Source organism: Malurus melanocephalus, unplaced genomic scaffold, assembly GCF_030028575.1.
Source record: "Malurus melanocephalus ecotype Western Australia unplaced genomic scaffold, MMel_1.1 scaffold_58, whole genome shotgun sequence".
Classification (NCBI taxonomy): Eukaryota; Metazoa; Chordata; class Aves; order Passeriformes; family Maluridae; genus Malurus; species Malurus melanocephalus.
Genome location: NW_026623290.1, coordinates 2667755 through 2689158, shown reverse-complemented (window position 1 = coordinate 2689158; position 21404 = coordinate 2667755). Strand labels below are relative to the sequence as shown.

Below are 21404 nucleotides of genomic sequence, written 5' to 3'. Positions count from 1 at the left end.
AAAAAACCCAAAAAAAACCCTAGGCCAACAACTTAGATTGGGTGGAATTCATGCTCAGTTCTCTGGAAAGACTCCCAGCCTATGCACAGCAATCCTGAACTGGTAGTGTTCAGCAGGCAGCATCCTATTTTCCATCCTTACCAACTCCAATTGTTGTGATTCATCCAGAGATGTTTTTTTCCAGTCAAGATAATGGAACAGCACAATCTTCCATGAATATGAAAGTCAGAGCCTCTGACTGAAATTGAAATTATTCTTTTGACAGAGTAGCAAAAGAAAGATGATAAGTAACATTATCACACCAAGGGAAGCAATACATTTGCAGTGTCAAGGGTATCAAACTGATGATTMGCATATTCAGTTTCAAATTAACCTCATTAGAAATTGGAACTGTAAAATCTCCTTTGAAAAATTACTTCAAACCTGAACCTTACCCCAGACAAATGGCTGGAATTGACCTCTTTGTAATAGCTTTGTTTTTTCCCGTTTTACTTTAATTCAGTATGATGTCACCAATAAAYACAATAATCCGTGTCTTCTGCCAAAATACTTCACAAAATGCTATCTGTCTTCCAGGGGGAGAGGGGATGGCAGTTCTGCTTGTTTTAAAAAGAAGTGAATTTAAAAAGAAAATAAATATATATAACATGTATTTTATGATTCAAGAGTCTGAGGCCATGTTAAGAATTAAGAATTCTTTAATTGGTGTTTCAGTGCCAGTTCATTTACATCGCTAATTATGTTGCAGAAATAGAAGTGCATCAKGAAGGCTCGGATCCTGGATCCCAGCCCACAGCTTCACAGTCATTTCTCCTCGTGGGAACTTTCACACAATATTCCCCCAGGTGCTGCAATTGGGTCAGCAGCCCTCCTGGGAGCTCTGCTGTGCACCGGGCTCTCTGGGGGTTGGACAGCTTCAGATTGCTCACAGGCACCATCCAGGGTACAGCAAGGGAACATCTCTTTATTTTCTTCAGGCAGAATATGGAGTAGGAGCAGATCTGTATAATATAATGGCTTTTCTGCTCCACAGCTCCCCAAGGCTATTGCTCAGCTGGAAGCAAGGCTGGGTGAGTCAGCAGTCTGTCTATGTCCTTAAGGTGTCCTTATCCTGTTCACTATTTAGGCAATAAAACTGTGAGATTTTTCATTCAGATCCATGATGTGTGGTGGTGAACATACTTCACTGCTATTTCCAGAATAAAAAGTTGTCAGTGTAGCAAAAGGGATAGCTCTAGCAGCACAGATTTTGGGCAGTAAATTTTTCTTTCTTTTAAGACTCTGGATTAAGCTCTTCCAGTGTTATCTGGCTCTCTCACCTGTTCCAGCTGCACTAGCAGGGCTGTATTTAGTTTGTGAGGTTCAAGGTTAGCTTGAGGCTGGGCTGAGACCGTGGTCAAGAAATGTAAACATGTGAAAGGCATGTGATCACATTTGGGAAATGCCATATGGTGTTTTTCCTCCTCCCCATCCTTGCTAGTGAGCCCACTGACATTTTTGCAGTGAATTCTCAAGGAAAGAACAGATAAGCACCCAGACAAAACTGCAGCATAGGCAGGCTCAAGCTCAGATGAGTTTATCCCTCCTCTGAAAACCTCAATCAGCCAAGTTTACGTGGGACTGGTGTTTGCTGACTTATTGTTTCTGCCTGTCCTCTGTGAATCATGGAAAGGAACATATCCCAGTGCTGCCAGAAATGCATTCAGGCTGCTTTAACCTGTTTGGAGAGGCTCTTGGGCTATGTCTGCACTGCACAGTAGAGATACCTGTTCTGGCTACACACAGGTTTCCAAAGCAGTGCATCTGGCACTGGGGCTTTGCACAAGGCTGTCATATGCTGGTTCCTCAGTGTGCCCATGCTCTGGGCAGTACAGTCTTGTGCAGGAAAAAGGAGGTAACTCTCAGACAGTTCTGCCCTGTGGGGCACACAGCTTTGCTGTCCTCATAAATAGTTAGGATTTCTTCTCATTTCAAATTCTCTGGTTTCTGCGRGTGCTTCATCTTATTGTTGCCTTTCATTTTGACAGGAGACAAACTCACATCCTTCCCACCAGAGAGATCAGCCCTCCCTGCTGCTACAGTGCTGATCTGTGGTCATGCAATGGAAGAGTTGGAGATCTCCCARTATCTCCGTTTTTGATAAAAGAGACTGACATCCAACAGTCAGGTATGATGCAATACTCATGTTCTTGCTCTAGAGATCCTATTCTGATGGAGCAAAAAACCCAGAATGATGCAGAATTGCCCTGGCAGCCCCTCTGCTTAACAGAAGCCCAGAACCTTCTCCTTTCCACCTCACTGYTTTCCAGACAGCATCTGCTGCCCACCAAAGTGTGTATTAAAGGCAGGAAATACATGTTTCAAATCAACAGAGGTACAAACTTCACAGGACTATTGATTTTCACATCTGCAGGGAACTCAGAGCTGTATTGCAGTGCCCAATTTCCATTGCTGATTTGCTGTCCTAAGGAACTCAGTTCCACAGMCAGGTCTCCTCTGCAGTACGTGACTGGCTGGATGGTACCCCTCAATTTTACTTTGAAGAGCTGGGCACCCCTCTGCAACTGCTAAAAGTTTGAATTTAGTTTGCTATTATTTGGCTTCTCTTGTCTAAAAATTCCCTTGGTCTAAAGATAGTGCTTGCTTTTATATCTTTTCCTGTTCCTCAGCTTCCTCCAGCCCATTTGAGCTGTACCTCTTGCCACCCTGGTTCATGTGAGTAAGTCATAGAGGTGTCCCTAAATCACCTAAGTTTAAAATTTCTTTTTGTAGCGTGTTTTCTAAGGTAAAGCTCATCTACTTATTTTCCTTCATTCTTCTCCCTRCTTCTTTTTCACACTTTCAGGCACAGCTCTGTGAAAGCTGGTRTAAGTGTTGATGTAAAACTTTAACAGTTGGCATTTGGTCTCACTCCCACTCGGCRTTTCTTCATTTCTTTAGCTGTGATCCTACAACTGTGTGTGGGCTTGTGTTAGAAACAGGATCACTGACACGGTACAACATTTATTGAGGAAGGGAGGGAGAGAGGGAGGCAGGGAAAGAGGAAAGAAGGACAAGYTTGTTAAATTGACTTCACCAAGGTCTCCTAGAGGATGCACCTTCCATCTCTCTGCATGGCTTTGTCTCCTTCTCTCTCTTTGCCCACCTGAACAGTAGCATCTGCCACTTGTAGAACACATTTCTTGGAATCAGCTCTTCAGATACTGTGYGTACAGATGCATAACATCATGGCAACAAAGTTTTCTGTCTTTGTCTTGTGCACCTTCTCACCCGTACAGAGAAAAGTGTTCTTGTGCTACTGGGGCATGTTGCACAGAGAAAAGAAGCAGCACGTCAGATTAAAATAATTGCAGTTCTGTATTGTAAGGAGAATGTGTTAACGGGGCTTTTCAGGCAAGTCTGTTAGCCTCTGAGTGCTCAAGGGGGATGCTGGGTGGTATAATGATAGAATTTTCACATGACCAGAATTTCATTACATCATTTGTTAGCATATGGAATGCCACAAGGGAGTTCTACTTTATTTAACATAGAAACAATGAACAGCTGGCTGCATTACAGTCCTCTGTGTCAGAGAGGATGCAGTCAAAATATATTAGTCTAGTTTAAAACAGTCAAATTACTTTTTTGTAGGCTGGCCAGTATGCCCTGTAAGTGAGCAAAAACAAGGAAAGGACAACTCAATAGTGGAAATAAAATGTCAAACATAATGAGAGCCTGAGTGCTAAGCAGAAGAAAAGTTGGCATGAAAGGTGTTAGAGGGACTTAACCTATTTAAAGGACACGGATTTTAAAGGTATCTGGTTTCCAGGACTGCTCTGTTGTCTACCAGGACTTTAAGCCAAGAGTTTTATATGATACAATGTTGATATCACTATTCTGATAAAATTATGGTTTTACTTGCCTGAAAATTCCAGTGTTAAAAATGTCAGCTATTAGCTGCTTTAGTACCTCTGTGAGTTTAGCAGGGACATCTGGTCATTGCCAGCTCCTGCCATTGCCTCATCTATTGGGGTTGCTGTGCACAGCTCTGCTCCYTTCCCCTGCAGCCACATCAGACAGAGCATTGCTGCTGCAGTGAGGGCACCACACATCTCTGACAATTTTGATACGTGTTACATGGGGAACTCTAGAACCTTCTGCACACCAGCATTGTGTGCATTCCAGTACCCCTGTAATGGCTTACAGACTGTGCTACATTTGCAGCTTCTTTCTCTCTGCAGCCTCTATCACATCCCCTCGTTTTTCCAAGTCTCAGCTCATCAACTAGACAATTAGGATGAAGCATATTTTTCTCATGTGTTTTGACAGATGGACAGAGTTCTGTGATCTATTCCGTAGCAAAACAGAAATACTCTGCACAAACTCCCATTCATGTAGGATTTTTAGAGAAGTTTGCTTGAGTACATACAGTATTATACAAGTTAATAAAAGGAAGAAAGGGACTTAGATGTCATTTCTTGACAGTTTGTGGTATTACCCACAGACCTTTTCAGAGTGCTTTGCAAATGTAGTTTTACAAGCTGAAAAGGACATTGTGTTCCCACAGTTGYTATAAAAGATCCTTTCGTAATATTAAAGCATGGCATTGACAGGAAGCTTTCTCTCATGAGTGGCCTGATTTTTGTCAGATTTAAGTATGCATGGTTATACCCTGGCATTTGTATTTTTCAAATAGCCAGCAAACAGAATAACACTGCCATTAGTTTTTCTTGCCATTARGCACAGTCAGACATGGTGAGCATGTCCAGCCTTACAGGAGCTGGTGTCTTTGGGCATTGCTGTTTGCAATGTTTGTTTTTTCCCATCTCACCTGCTATTCTGCTTTGGGGGCAGRTGGCCAGAACAAAGAAAGGGTTTCCAGCCTTGGCCTTGCAAACTTCTGAATGAACAACCACTTGAGGTTTTGATACACATTTAAATGTAACTTAGTCATAATTAAATGCCCAGATAAAAGGGGATTCAAAATTGGGAAGGGAAAGAGAGAAGAGCAAAATGCAGCAATGGTCTTGAGGTGTCACCTTCAGAGGAGGTTTTCAACAAGATGTTCCCGTTTAAGGTTAAACAGTTGGAAAAAGGACTGAATAATATCTTACAGATTTTTTTTTTCCTTCAGAAACACTTTTCTGATCTGTGAAAGACCAGTTGGTAGCTGGAGTTGTGCTAAATAGCCTGCAAATGAAACATTTTATAAACCAGACTGTATTTAGCCTCCGTGTTTTCATTATAGCTATTTTCCAGACACCAAAAGTTGAGTTTATTTTTTGAAAGAGACTCCATAAGTATAAACTAGAGCATAACTTTTTGTTCTTAGTAAACGTTAGATGTTTTATTGCTGAAGAGCAGTATCAAAACTTTACACAGGACATTGAATTCAGTGAAAGCTGGTAAGGGAAAATGATCCATCCTCCCTATGTAAAAGCATTACRTCACGAAGGGATGGAAACAAAGAGCTCTGAGGGGCTGGGATAGGCAAACTTCCCTCCATTCACAGGAAATGGGTGAAGCCTTGCTTGAAATTATTATTCAGACGTTTTGTGCTGCGAAGGAAATGTCTCCCGATAGCACAAGCTATTGGTTTCCTGTTGTGAACTAACAGTTTTGGCATAACCAAGAATGGACAGGAAGGGCAAATGATTGGGGGTCATTGGAAGGACTTATTTTAATGAAAAGACCAGACCAAGTAAGTGGGAAGAAATTTGGCCTGAAAAAAAACCCCTGAAATTAAAATGGGGGTGGGGGAAGGGGGAAGAAAGGGGCTCAGATGTTGCTGCAGTGGAAATAAATAATAATTTTTAAAAATGTCCCACATGGAATGTTCACAGAGTTAGCAGGGGGAACACTGTTGTTGGGCAGGAAGTATCACAGGGGGAAAAAGCCCTTTGTGTCCTACCTAATTAAGAGCCTGATTCAACAAATATATATCCGGCTTCTACCCTGAGGAAAGCAATTTTTGGAAATTTTCGCAATGTGGAATTGTTTTGGGTTTTTTTTACAACTAGGACCTTAAAASAGAGGCACTTTCATGTGCTCTTTTTCAACCAGGGTGTATAAATAGCAGTGCCACAGGTCCCTGCACTGCCTGAGCCAGCTGAACCGGTGAAGGGAAAGGCTCACACGACATGTTCCTGCCTTGGGCTGCCTTCCCAGCCTGGCAGAGGGGAGGAGGAGGCTTCTGTTGTCTTTTCTGAGCTCTCTGGGAACCTGTGCCACCCTCACAGGCTCACTAATATCGTGCCAGGACTGCCATGTGCACTATTGTGTGTCACTGTGGCTCTGCTCTTGAGGGGAYAGTGCAGAACTGTCACAGCTCCAGAGGCCACTGAGCCTCCTAGAACATCACAGGACATGGCAGAGTGCACTCACTGAGCTCTGTCCTGTCACTGTCACCACCAAAAACTGCATCTAAAAATCTCCCCACTGTCRCAGACTCTTCTTTTTAAGATGGCAGCCTAAGTTTCACTTCAAGCATTCAAAGTGCTTAAAGKCTATTTCTAAAAATCAATGAAATCTGCTTGATTTTTTTTGTGTTAYGTGCTTTTGGCAGCAACCATTTTCACCCTTGCAAAGATTATTTTGGTTGTATGGGAATTCAGGTTGTAGAAAATGGCTGCCTGGTTCAGGAAAACCATGGAAAGAGTCACTTTGTTTTTGACAAATYTTAAAAAGCCACCTCTAAAGAGTCTTCTAAGATGCCAAACCCACAAGAGTTCATAAAAAATGTGCCTGGATTTGTTTTTGGATTTAATGTATGTAGAATTTTCAAACCCATATACAACATTTCTCCTTCCTACTCTTGGAAAAACACAAACTTCAGTCACATTGGAATCATGTTTTTTTTTAACATCTCCTTTTAAATATTTTTGTTTCCATTTAGGACTGCCAACATTACCATGGAAACCCCCAAAAATAAAGACTTTCCCAGCCTTGTGAGAGTACACCTGCAAGAGCAAGAATTGCCTATCAAAAGTTACTTCTTCRTTATGGGTGTCACCTAAGGACATTTTGTGTGGTCAGTATGACGTTTTTATCTCAAAATATATTGAAATTATATTCTTAGCATTGATACAATTTGGTATCTTGCCATGGAGCAGTAACAAATGTCTGTTGCTACCCAGTAGTGCTCTCTTTAATATACTATCTCCGTTTCAAGAGAAAAACCAGCTCTTGACAAACTGTAGAGTTGAGTTTGGAAGCCCTGAAATAACAGATGAAATAAGCACTCATCTCTGTGAGACAAACATGTAAAATGAAGCTCTAATAAGCTGGTTTAATATAAATCATTCCACTGGCTTCAGAAGGGCTTGGATCACAGTTACAAAGAGAATTGCAAGAATTCATCTGCTGCTTCCTAGAGAGGTGGAGCATATTCACTAGTGAGCAGTTGGCTACTATCAAAATGGAACTGTTTGGACTTTGCAACATTGCTAATTTTTACTYTTGTTACAGAATTGAACAGTTTGATCTGAAATTTTAGAGCTGCAACTACTTCTGTGCAGTTTTCAAACAACTGAAAATTTTCAGTTMATTACAATGGCTTAGCATGTATTTTTTCCAAGCTGAAGGCAGCTATGGTGGTGGGACTGAATTCAGATAATCTGGCAGTATCTATGGATAATATTTCAAGACAATTTTCTTGTAATAACAAACCTTCAAACCAACATGATATTTCCATTCTTTTGGTGCCTACTCTCTGTTCTTAACTATATGAATTGTATATTCTGCTTGCCAAATTGTTAAAATTTCCAGTGTATGAAGGCTTTTGATTTGTGTACTTTTCTGCAGTGTAGTGGCAATTTGACAGTCTGCATCAGTAATGAGCACCACTGGGAAAATAGAGATTTTTTTGTTTGTTTGTCGTATTRAGGACTTTCCATGATTCCAAAACCAATGAAAAATTGAACTTTAAATAATGCTAGAAATACACCTTTGTATTAATACCAAGAGCAYAGGAAAATCACCTACATATTTTTTGGTTGTTATTTAAGCATACTGAAAAACCTAATTTAAATTCATTCAGGTGTCACCAGGATTTGCTTTTCACTGCTGTTTTAATGAGCAAAGTCCTTGGCAGAGTTGTTTTTCAGCACAGCCAAACCTCAGAAATGCTAACTGTAACATCTGCATGATACATCTAATACCAAATGATCCTGTTCAAATCAATAAACACCTTGGGAAATTAGATGCTATTCCACATGAACAGGAGCATCACACCTCAGCTCTTCAGGAGCATTGAAGTACTAAAGCAAAGAACAAATTCAGTCCTCGAGCCAAGTGTTTGCAGTACAGAGCTGAGCCTAAAGAGGGAGAGATTCATTCAAGCAGAACATTTAGCTCTATGTGACAAATCAGTGTCACGACTGTTGCACCATCTCTGACTATGATCTCATTACAATATTATATTTTTGCAGGACTGGAACTTCCTGTTGTACAAATGAAAAAGTTTCCCAAAGAAGTCTGGTGTTTGTAAGAAGAAATCATTCCAAAAGTGCACAGGTACTATCARTAAGATATAAGTGTTAATTTTGTTGAATTTACCAGCTTTAAGTACTGCACTGTTGAAGTTTTGTGTCCTTGCAGTCGATCAGGTTTCTGTGTCACAAGRGAAATGTTTCCCTAACAAATGCTGATTGAAATGCTGTACATTCCCACTGCTTCAAGTTTTGCTCTAGGCTAAGTAGATGATTATTTAGTGTTGCTACAAGCTGTCGTGTTACTYATGCTGCTCACCAAAGAGGTGCTTGTGTTTCAGCGTTAGGCAGGGAGTGTTCCTGTGTGTGCATTGTGCCCAAAAGGACCATTTCAAAAGGTTTGCTGCCTGAGTTCATTGATATCCTTTAGGGATGATGGTTGTTGCACATGGCAGCAGAAGCTGAATTTCMCTGTGAAGGTGGGTAGGAGTGGCAATCAGATGAAACTGATATAAATGTTATAAATGTTTTAAATTCTTCTGTTACAAAAAGTGTGGAAACTGCAGATAGTTTACATGCATGAAGGGTTACCATACAGGGTTAATTTTTCAGGAGTGAAGTGRAGAAGTGAAAATGAAATTAATTGTAGTGGAATTTGTACACTGGTATAGAATTGAGGTCAGTCATTGTAAAATTATTCCTCTTCCTCTGGCTGGATGCTCTACATAARCTGCAATTCCCCCTCCCACAATGTTAAAATCACTTCTTTTCATTTGTGCGTGCTTTCTGGAACTGATGAGATTAAAACAGCATAATACCACTTCAACTCAATAGGGAATGATTGCAACTGAAAAGCGTTTATTTATTTGCTGGGAATCATTCTGTAGCTCATTTCAATTCCATACTGGAGAGGAGGTTTTTTGTCTTTTAAATGTTTACTTAAATAGGAGAAGAGAGATATCCCTGTCCCTGGCACCTTTACTTTTCTAAGAAACACACCTCATTTTATAGTGCTGATGTATTGCAAGAGGACATCTAGGGTAGTTCCAACCATTCTAGTATTTATTGTTACCACATCAGGTCTTTGCAGTTGTTGATGAGGATCCTGGTCAGTGTGAAAAAGATATAATGATGTAATATTAGTATAATAGAAAAAGGTTACAAAAAAGGAAGAAAGAGTGGGGTTTGTTGTGATGTCACTGTCTGTTGGCTCCACCTTGCTAGTAGCTTTTAAAATGAGCTAGATATGAAATGGCCACAGGATTGTCTAAAAATAAAGTAGATGCTTTWTGGGGAAAGATTTCTCTTAATTAAGAGGACACGTGAATTGTGGGGAGAGAAATTTACTATTATGATAACCATAACATTTGACTTTTATCTGTATTAAAAACACTGCCTGTTTAATGACAGCTTTCTTACACTAATGCACAGCCTTGCTTTTTGGGCTTTTTTTTCCAACTTAGTTAACAATACAGATCAGATCCTTTTATTCCAATTTACATACATGCCAATCATTCCAGGATGGAATTAACAATTGTATTGTAGCAAGAGAGAAACAGAGTTTGTAGAAAAAGAATATACACCAAAAAATCTTTTTTTTAGGCCAATTAATATAATTGGAAAAAAAACAGATAGGCTTTTGGGCTCAAAGTCCTTTCTCTGGGTCTGAAAAGGAGTGGCAGAATCTAAGACAGAGACAAGATTAGGCCCAATTCCTCTTAGTTTAATCTAATTAAGTTAGTTAGRCCACTTGAGAGATAAAGGTACTTGGCATGTGCAGAGCAAAGCTCCCTTCCATGTTACAGCAATAACATTCTGCTGGGAAAAGTCGTGTTGCAAGGAGAGCTCCACAAGCCTGTACATCAGTTTTCAGGGATCTCCTGGGGTCCCTAATGGCTGGCATGCACAGCCAGCACTGAGCCCAGGATCTGGAGCACAGGATCTGGAGGGTGTCCATACAAGCCAAGTTATGGATTTGGGGTTTGCTCTTCGGGATCTGACTGCTGAGGAGCCCCAGTCCTTCCCAGAGACTGAGAGCAGCTCAGTGCCTGTGATTCTGGGAGCCCCTCTGGAGTCTCCCCCTTGAGTTGGTGGGTGGACAAGATTCCAAGCAGCAAATGCATGGATTACCAATAAGTGTCATTCCTTGGCCATCTGGGTGTTCTGCTACCACCAGGCTCATTTCTCAGCTTGATGAATGTAATGATTTTGGCAATGGCTGTAGCTGCTCCCAATCATTCTTTTAACAATTTCCATTACCCTGGCCARTTACTTTCAGGGTCTTGGCCTTTTCCTTCAGAGCTATGTGTTTTTATGTTTCAAGATCTCTGAACAGCAAYTTGTACAAGTGTGTCCCTTTGTGTCTGCTCCTCATCCTGGAGCAGGTTACATAAAACAAATGCCTTTTAAATGGGCTTGTGACAAGGTGAATCAGACAGTGCTGCTCTAAATAACCTTCCCATGGAGAGTGAGTAAAAAGGAGACAAGTATCAGCTCTCTATTTTGCTGGACAGGGCCCACACACTCTAYATACAGTCCAGTGGAAAATAGTGTGAGTTTCATAATGGTGTCAGTAGCAGACCCCAGCTGTTCCCTCCCCTATAGGGCACATAGGGACACCCCAGATAGGGCTGGTTTCAGCTCCATTTTACTCTACAGTTTTCTCTATCTTTAGTTTTTTTCAGCTTCAAACAGGCATCTTCTTGTGTATTTTAAGCTGAACGAAAAGTCAGCAAACAAAAAYTGAGTCTACACAGGCACCCAGAAACAAAGCTGTCATTATAGGATATGMAACTGCTTTTTCTGAAGCATTGCTAGGTCTTATTCTCTCAGATYTGTACACACTGTCCAGTTCACATCTTAGACCATTGGGGGAAGAAAAAGTTCCCAAACGTGCTTGAAATACTAAACTGGTCCCAGGAGGAAAAACCTAAACAAACACTATCCCCCTCACTGAACACACCCGATCCTTCCCCAGCCTAAGCAGCCACTGACACTCTTATCACTTTCTGCCAGCAACTCTGACTGTTCCATTCTTCTGAAGGAAGGCTTACACTGCTTCTTCAGTTTTTTGTCACCCCTGTAAACTGCATGCCTCAGTTACTGAGCCAGCTGTTCTGCTGATGTTAGAATGGCTTTCACACACAGAAAGGAATTCTGTATAAAAATGCTGCTGYCCTGAGACCAAGGTGGTGACCAGTGGTGACTGGCCATTAGGTCACCCCCGGTGACTTGTGGTGCCTGGCACCATTCGTTACAAGGGGCCAAAGAGCAGACAGACATTTGGCACAATGGCTTCTGAATGACAAGTTTGCTGTTATCAGCCTATCCCAGTGTATGTACACATCATGTAACATAGAGCAGGCATCTCTAATTACCATTGCTAGCTCACAAAAGTAGGGTTGGCTACTCTTAGCTTCTTGTCAGCGTAAATTATAATAAGAATCAAAGCTGCACTTGGTGAAAATTATCAGTTACCRCCAGAAATAAAGACACTTCTGAGGCCGTTTCCTTGAATATATGGTTAATAGTTTCAAATTTTAGAAAGCATGTGCCAGCTCCTCCCCACCATACAGCTGCACCGACTCCACAGTTTTTGGATTCTGTTCAAATCTTGTTTTCAGTATGACAAGAACTTTTGCCAACACTGTAGTTAAGCAACAAGAAAAATTCCACTAATAAGACAGACAAATAAAAATACCTTAGCAAGCAGGTAAGAATCTAAAGGTTTGGGAAAGGCTGGGTAAGTTKTCAGCACAAATAGGGCCATAGCAAATTAAGCAAGTTTGCTTAAATTGTACCTGAGAGGTTATTCCTAGAAACAGATCTTGAGCCACAGCCTAACTTCTCCTTTCCATGTGGTCTTTGCAGACAGCCTGAATCCAGACTGGCTAAAAGTGCTGTGCCCTCACGTCAGGCCTTATCAGAAAGGCCACGGAACATCTTTTCTGTGYAGCCTCAAACAAATGGTTTCATCACAAGGGCAGATGGATGTGCAGAGGTGACAGGGACAGGTAATGCTCASAGCTTGCCAGCACTGCAGGGTAAGGGTCAGATGCTGGGAGTGAACTCAGCTTTTCTCCAAGTGTACCAGTATSTTCATCAATCCCAAATGTGATCCTGAGACCTGACTGGGAGTTTAATTCAAAGCAGTAAATTTGTCCTTTAGGCTGTACCCAACTCACTGAGCTTTCTTATCCACTGGATCAAGGAAAGCCCCAAAAATTACACATTMGGTATGCACAGTTTCATACCAAATGCAAATACACACTTTAAATGTCATATGAATGCAGTGGATTGCATTYACAATATGCTGGTGGCCTACTTAAATACTGTCATTTTTTTCTCTTAAATGCATATGTAATTTATAATAACCAGCTAACATCAGGAAGCTCTTCATGCTCCAAGGCTGAAATRCTTGTGTATTATACTTGTATACTGTACTACCCCCAAAGACTAACAGTGAAACAAAATAGGAAAATTCACTCCCTAGAGAGAAGACTCCTCTAGGCTTTAAGGACATAWAAATTCCATTTAAAGCTTTCCAAAAGAGCTGGTACCTGCAGTGTGACTGAGGCTCAGGACTACCCCAGTGAATGTCTGTCTGAATGCACTGCTGTAGCATTTCAAACATGTACCAGTAAATCCACCTCTGAATGCACTTCATCTCTCTTGGGAATCAAGTTCATCCTTCACAATACAACATGGTCTTCTAAACAGAAGGAGAAAGAAAAAAACATTTATCATTCTTGTGCCAGGCTGAGTTCGACTTGAAAGAAACCGGATGAAATGTGTATCATTCATCTAAGGAACAAATCCACACTACAGATTTGTCTGAGAGACAAGTGAATGCGATCCAAAAAAGCTATCCATTTCAGAATGGGAGGCTTGAATTCAGTCCAACCAGAAAATGCCTGCTGAGTAGCATCCATTTATTCAGAGTAGTAATGGTTTCTTCCAAGAGCCCATTGCCTTGATCATTGTGTTAAACATAGTACATCTAACCAACAAAAATTCCCATCTTTGCAAATGCAGGCTATCTGCCAGTTCCACAAAGGCYTTTTTTTTCTGAATAGCTACTGCATGAGGGCTGCTGCCTGCAGAGCAGGTTTGTGTGCTCAGCCTACTGCCATCATCAGGTCTGAGTGCACAGTAAATGGAATTCACGAGTCTTTCCGAGTCAGCTCCTGTGTAAAGTCCTGAACACACAGTCCCAGAAGTGAAGTAAGGAGCAGCTTCCCTCCCCGCCCCTTTGGGCAGCTCACATACATGCTTTTAGCAATACCTAAAACAAGAAAAACACCTACAGCCATTCGCTGGGACTGACGGAAACAGAACGGAAATGAGAAACTGATTAAGCRGAGAGCCAGCTTCACATGCAGAGAAACTTCCAACTTTAGTTCCTAATGACTTTTTAGAAAGTGCTTCAGTTTTGCTGGTATTCCCTTAAAAAAAATAAAAATCTTGGCCCACGAGCSCTCAGTGCCTCCACAGATGAAAGCTGTGAGAGGCCTTAAATGACTTCAGCAGGAAACTACTGGGAAGGGGAGGGGTCTGTTTTCTGACAGTCCCATTACACATTTCTAGGAAAAATCTTTTCAAGGTCTGCGGACAAAAACGAAACAGAATTACAGCACTGCCTCTCTTTTGGAGACAATCAAAACAACACTTTTCCTGCTCCCATGCTGGARTGCTGCAAAGTAATTCCCTTCTTTTTTTTTTATCTCTCCTTTCTGAGGATCTTGGGGTCAGAAATAGCACTTCAGATGGAAGAAATTGTTAGARTCAATGCATCCAAAGTCTGCTCAAATAGGACCCATGTTTGTTTCAGGTAACCTTGAGGAATACTTTGTTCTGAAGTTGGATTCATAAATSTTCCTGCCATTACCCAAACCCCTCCCAAACTGTTCAGTGACCTCAGGAGTTTTCTRCTTGTTAGCAATGACAAAGTATTCGACTACAGCAAGACCATGGCAGGGAAAGTGAGCAAGAAYAGATCTCAGCCAATGTCACCCCCAGATCACTGGGATGGAAGGTCATGCTCAGTGTTTCCATTTTCTCCCTCTTGCTAAATTGCTCTGGGAAAAATCCTCTTTTTTAGTGTAATGTAATTAAAAATTTGATTAAAACCCCTGCTATTTCTTGGCATAAACCCCCCGACATTTAACATGTTATTTTTGATAGTCTTTGAAAAGAGCAACACATGAAGGAAGGTTTTTGTGAATCATACAGGTTATAAATATTTTTGGGAGCTGAAATTCTTTAAATTTTGGAATGAATAGTCTTGAGGTAGAGGGGCTAGTTCAGAGTTACTGAAAGAGAAGTGTCCATCTTACAGCATTTTCCTGCATTGTACTGGGAACATTCTTTATGCTCTATTCTCTTGACAGGAGTGATTTTCCTTGGACATCAGTGTTTCATGATTAGGGACTCCAGATCACTTCACAAGGAAGAACCTGCAACATCTCAGAGATCACAGCCTTAAAGAGGATGCAAACCCAGCCAGCAACTGCATCTTCTGTAAGTGAAATCTGTCCATCTTCTAAAATCATCTCACAGGGGAGATGTGCACAGTAACCRTGAGTGACTGTAACACCAACCCAGGTGAAACTATGGCTAAGGCAATACTTCTGGGAAAAGCTTTAAAAAAGTATGACTCCTTTTTGATCACGTTTCTATCAGATTGATTTACTAGATTTTAGAAGTCTGTTTTACTCAAGCTCCTTTCTGATCACTACTGCACATTTGCAAAGCGTATTTCTCATCCAGGGAAAGTCTTCTTCAGATCACCATTATTTTCACAGGAAAGGGGAAAAATACAGCAAAGGCTTCAAAGATGTGAGTGGATTATTTCATTCACAAGTGCAGCGTGTGCTCTCTCTTCTGTAATGACACAGTACCAAAACCAAGATGTAATTAATGCAATTCYTTTGCCAAATGAGTGGGATCTTATAAAGAATTGGCACATAATTCTGATTTGGGCTTTCTTGTTTAAAACAATGTAATGTACTAACACAGTCCTTCACCAGATTTTCCTTTTTCCCCCAGTCCAAGTGTCTGCTAAGTGCTGGGCCTGTAATCAAAGGACACCCAGTGTCCAAAGCAGCACTSTGGATGCAGCCAGACATTTCTGTCTGCTATGGCACAGTCATGAAAGTGAACCAAAGGAGAACATTTGGTCTTTTGTTGTCTTACATACCAAGAGAGAAAAGCGTGGCTCTTCCTCTGTTCTACCCAGCGAACAGATGTGGGTTTAATCACTTACAAAAGAAAACGCTCACGAGTTTCAGACTATGGCTTTGATATTTAGGAGTAAAATTACTTTTCAAAGAAARTGATTTTCATCTAATTATCTTGAAACTGTCCATAAAAGGCAGATAGGTAGGGAACTGGATATAAACACCAAATATGGTTTCCTTTGGAGTTGTTTTCTCCAGTTGAAGAGAAAACTATGGTAATTCTGATAATAAACAAGAAACTTATGGCAAGATGAGAAGCCTCAGGCACCAATGCAGGAAAATTATAGGAGATTCCTCAATAAATAGGTTTCACAGAGCAGTGTAAATTCAGATGTCTCCTCTATTGCTGAACTCAAAGGTGAAGATCAGCTCAATACACAAGGTTAGCAAACAGCAGAGTTAATTAAATTAGAGGCAGAAAATGCCATACAAAGGCCCAAAAGGACACATGAAGGGCTGTAACTTCAGGCTGGCCCTAACCTACATCTCCCAGTGTCCAGCTCCCTCTCCACCCCCAACTCAAACCACTCATAAATACCTAAGTCAGATCACCCTCCCTTCTGAGAGCACTGGAGCTTTGACAAACTGTGTATAAAATGCAGATCCAGGGAACACGGACCACAGGCACATTTTGAGGTATGTGGCACTGAGGAGGTTGGAATTTGCTCACAGAGAGAACAGGTGTGTTTCTAAAGCCATCTGATCTATCTTCAGGTACATGGCCTCCAGGATCCATGGTTTCCAGGATCTATCTTCAGGTACATGGCCTCCACAGGGACAACGTGCCCAGAGTACAAAGGGAGCTCTTTTGCACATCTGGGAGCTGCACAGGAGCAGAGGGTGGAGGGACAGAGATGAAATCTGTGATTCTGATGTGAAAGCAAGATGCACAGTGCTGGCATCTGGCAGCCATAAAACACACATGAGGTTGAGCTGGGCCAGCCAGGGTGCCTGCAAGGATAACAAGAGCTGAACCCACAGGAGAGSTCAGGATGGCAGAACACAACCATGGCCCATGCTGCTACCTCAGCTGCGAATTTCCCAGCTTTCTAGAGCTTCAGTGAGACTCTACCCAACATCCTATCATTGAATTTAAAACCACAGGCATTCAAAGTCCATCACAAATGTYCAGGCCCACAAATATCCAGACGTATACCTCCCAYTGYAAATCAATWGGAGATAAGCTCCTAAATACTCCTRCAGTTCTGACCAAACCTTTCCCTTTTTTCTCCTTAAAAACTTTTTAAGTTTTTTTGTGTCCTCCCTTTGAGGCTCTCTTGCTCAGAGCTGTTTTCAGTCCTGTATTTCAGTGTAACTTCTCGAGAGCATCACACGGTGCAGCAGCACATCTCTGGGGTGTGTGGTGCTCACCTCAACTGCTCCYCAGCCCACCCAGCTGGGACCAGCTCCATCCACAGGATGGTGGGACAAACTCCTCTAATGACATTYACAGGACAAGATTACAGATCCTGAATGAATCCCCCTGTAAACTCAGCTTTGAGGAATTTTCATGCTGACAGTTTTGCTTGCAGATTTTCTTGYAATGCCTAGGACCAATCTGAGTTTCTCAAAAGTGAGTTTTTAATTATGAGCAGAGAAACAATAGCTCACTTCAGCATGAAAAAGAATACACCCACTATTTTTCCATGCTTTGTAATTTAAAAATAGGTCAACTCATTAGCTTTAAAGCTTTCAAAAATACTTAAACTGAAATATAGGGCTCAATTTCTTTTTGTTTTTTAAGCCAGACCCAGAGACTGAGGAGTTTTAGACCAATGACTACTTTAAGATGATGAAAGAGGATARAGTTTTTGAACTATGAATCTAATAGAGCCAGAGCAGATTGATTGCATAGTAAATTTTTAAACAGAAAGTAAATTTTTAAACATTGACTAAATTTGAAGCATTTAAATAAGACCAGAGCATTAACTGCACGCCAATTCAGAAKGGCTGCAGGGCCTATAATTTGTCACACTGCACATAGTGATCGAGCTTTTCTCACTTTTTTTCCATCGTGTGCATGTTCAGAATGCAAACAGGGGCCAAAGTACACCTGAACAGCCAATTGAGAGACTTCCTATATGTAATGTGAACCAGACAGAATCAATACCAACTGAAAAAAAATTGACTGGAAAAGGGCAATTTCTTACTCTGTACTTAAAAACATAACCCTGAGGGCCAAAATTGCTCTCTTGACATTTTGTAAGCTGACAACAACAGAATTATGATTAGTGGGACATTGACTCCCAAGTCACTTCTGTGTGACCCTGTGTGCATTCAGGGTGACACAGAGACCCCTCAGTTCACCAGTGTCAGTTCCCAACTGCATTCAGGGCTCTGTTCTCTACCCCCAGAGTAAAGTTCAGGTTCCTGCTGCCCAAACTAAACTGTAGGAAAAGTGCTGGTTTAAGATCTTGGTAGGTAAGTCAAACCCTACCAAAACCCAGCTACTCTCAGTGATCTCATACTTGCAAGTCATACTTTGAGTCACTTAATCTCAAAATAATTTGATTTMAAACTGAATTCTAGCAAGTTGTTAGTAATCACTTTTCAAGTATTTATTTATTTAATAGAGGGAGGGAGAAGAGGAAAATCAAGCTATTTAGCTTTCCAAGTATTTAACATAAAACCCAGAAGAGCTCCATCTGGCAAACAGCAGGATTTCTAAATAATCTAAATAGTATCTACATAAGAACCAGGCTGTCTATGGAGTGAGACAACTTCAACTTTTACAGCCACAAGAAGTCTTTATTAACATAAAAGGAAATTATAAAAAATTAAGTTAGAACAGGAACAAGAGCCTGGCAAGCTGACAAACGACCCCAGGAATCTCTGCATTAATCCTGAAATGCTGCTTTTGACTTTGTTGGAATATAGCATCATACTCTGCATGGTTTWAAAAAAACAAAATAAAAAAAAMCCCTTAAGTTCAAAGCACTCCAGTACAATAAAACCAGCTCTAGGAAAATATTCAGTTTAATGAAAATCAATATATAATTCCTTACTTTGCCACAAAAAAACAACCCTTAACATTTGAACAGAGTGTGGAAAACATTAGTATTTAATTACAGTTATGGACAAGGCCCTTCATGCCCATAAATGTCTGTCTTCATTAAGAAAATGGTTCTGAGTACTGCTACTAATTATGTTAATTAAATATACTTTTGAACTAGTCTTACTTATAAAAATATGAGAATTTTAATTCCCAAGTAAATAAACACCTCTGAGGACACAGTTTTAATTTTCTGAATTATTCATGTGAAGGATTTGGCCTTGCACTTCACACCTAGCCCATCAACGTTTGGGATAATTTGTGAGTGATCCAAACCTGGTGGTGGTTTGGTGTCATCTGGGAAATATTTAACTGGTCCTCAATGCCCCTGTCAAGTTGCCATTGGGATTTTCTGTCAGTTTCTTGGCAAAAAATCAAAGAGTGAAACAGTGGGCCCAAAAAAACATGTTACAGTGATCCTGTGAGGATAGGGCAGCCTTGAAGCTCTGCATTTCCCGCTATCCCTGGGCTACAGGAAGAGAATTTCTATCTTTATCACTGCCCATCTGGCACCTTTCACAGGCAGCAAGAACAAAGAAGTAAAATGCACTGGCCCCTACCATCTGCTTCTGCTTGTGAAGTCTGGAAAGAGCCCGAGAGGGAAGAAAGCAAAGMAAGATAAAACCCAACCCCTTTCCCTTCCCACCAAACTCTTCTGGCAGGTACACGTTGTGCCTGTTCTTACACATCTTAGGGCCACCCTAGAGAGCTCTGGTTCCCTGCAGCTGCTGAGACAGAGCATCCCAAACGCTCCCAGCCCCATGTCCTCATTCACAGCCCTCTAACAGCCCACAAAGAAAGGTTGTGTTGTCTGAGATTTGCTTTATTGGATCGGCCACTGTTTTATCTAGAATAGGAAAATTCCTGTGGGTTTAATAAGAAGTATTACCCTACAGATTTGCTCTGGTCCCACCTCCTTTCCCATCAGCCACATCCCCTCTTGCTGCAAGACTGCATACACCATGTGTTGGCTCGACCCCTTCTGTCTCTGACAGAAGTTTGGCCAAAAAGAGCAGATTTTCTGCTACTTTGATCATTTCCTGTGGTAAAAAGTGAAGGGAATTATCTGACCCAGGGTCTTTTTTTTTTCTTTCTCAGTTTTGAAAAATAACATGGCTTTACATTTGCAAGTTCCCTTAAATAGTGTGCTTGCTTTCCAATAGCATTTTGCTGCTAGTTTACTGGTTGCCTTACAGAACTTACTTTTTTTAGAATCAGAAAACACATCACTCTGCTCTCAAACTCAAATTCAGCTGCTGCATTACATCAATAATGACCTTCCCTATGCTGAAGCAGCAACCACAAGATCATATCAAATTCACAGACAATACAAAGGTRGCAGCTTCTTCCCTGTTAAAAAATTATTAGATTTAAAAAACGAGCTTACTTCTCTCGTGGTGGGGACAGCGTTGTTTTTGGCTACCAGTATGCATTGCATAATGTCTTTAGCAATAAGTTAACCATTTTATTAAATGCACTATTAAATGTCTATGACATATGTGATATAAGTGCCCTAAAGTATTTTTAACTGTCCAAATCATCAAGATTCCAGATCAGAAAACATTTCATGCTTATGTAAGCCCACACTGAAATAGTGACAGTACCTGCTGACTGAAATGGTGTGGAAGCACATGGGCACAGGGACCCAAGTGATAGTGACCCCAATGGGCCCTGCAAGCACACCCTGAAAACCCATCCACTTTGTATTTTTTCTGTCTCAGAGTACAGAAACTAATGCCTTTTATCAGAATTAATATTCTACAGGAATAAGTTCCAAATAAATTATCACAGGATACATTAAGTCTTTGTAAATGCGGCACTACAGCATTTAAAATAGGTTTATATATTCAMACTTAGTAGTGGGACTCCACTCTTTTCATCTCAGAAAAATGCCACAATGTGCAAGTTGTGTTTGCTGGCATCAAAACCCTTTTTTTTGAACTTTGCTGTGCTAATTGCCTGAGTAGCACAGATTTTGACAGGCCAGGGAGCAGTTTTTTTGAACTTTGCTGTGCTAATTGCCTGAGTAGCACAGATTTTGACAGGCCAGGGAGCAGTGTGTGCCTCCCTTTGTGTGTGCTGTACTTTCAAAAGAAATGATTGAACATTTTGAACTGTTAAAATTACTATTGTTTKAAAATGTTACAGGAAGTTACTTTGATGACTTTACTATTTGTGTATATATATATATWTTTAATCAGCCTGTTAAAAAATCATGGCCTGGCTACATTACCCATTTTATCTATAAAAGGGAATCCTTCCAAAAGTCACACAGCTGAAAAGCAAAGGAAGATCTAGAGCAGTTTGTGTCTCTCGGTATTAAAAGAAAAAGAAGATACGTACTTATTTACATATGTATGCATGTACCTCACTTAAAAATGTAATAAGAAAGGGGAGGAAGAATCTACGGCAACCTTGTTAAAACAAAAATTGCACAAAACCACTTCAAACAAGATCTTACCACAACAAAAATCAGCATCATYATCGTTAATAATACAGTGCCTTTCATATGTAGAGGTAATAAGGAGGCTGTACCGTGATCCATATAACCTCAATAATGTATAAATGAATCAAAAAGGATCTAATTAGTTCAGCAGCACCAAAAATTATTAAGGAGAAACATCAAAAGAGCCAGTGGGACATCACTTTTTTCTTGTCAGACACACTGCAGAGCCGCCCTTCAGAAGCCTCTGGTTTGTGTCTGAA

At 40.8% G+C, this 21404-nt stretch overlaps 1 long non-coding RNA gene across 1 annotated transcript; it reads left to right on the top strand.

Annotated features, from left to right (window-relative positions):
• The first annotated feature begins 2007 nt into the window (after positions 1–2007).
• Positions 2008–12429, top strand: LOC130573380 (uncharacterized). The gene is made up of 4 exons (XR_008965328.1): positions 2008–2167; positions 6875–7009; positions 8409–8493; positions 12279–12429. It is a non-coding gene; the product is annotated as an uncharacterized LOC130573380 (long non-coding RNA).
• The last annotated feature ends 8975 nt before the right edge of the window (positions 12430–21404 follow it).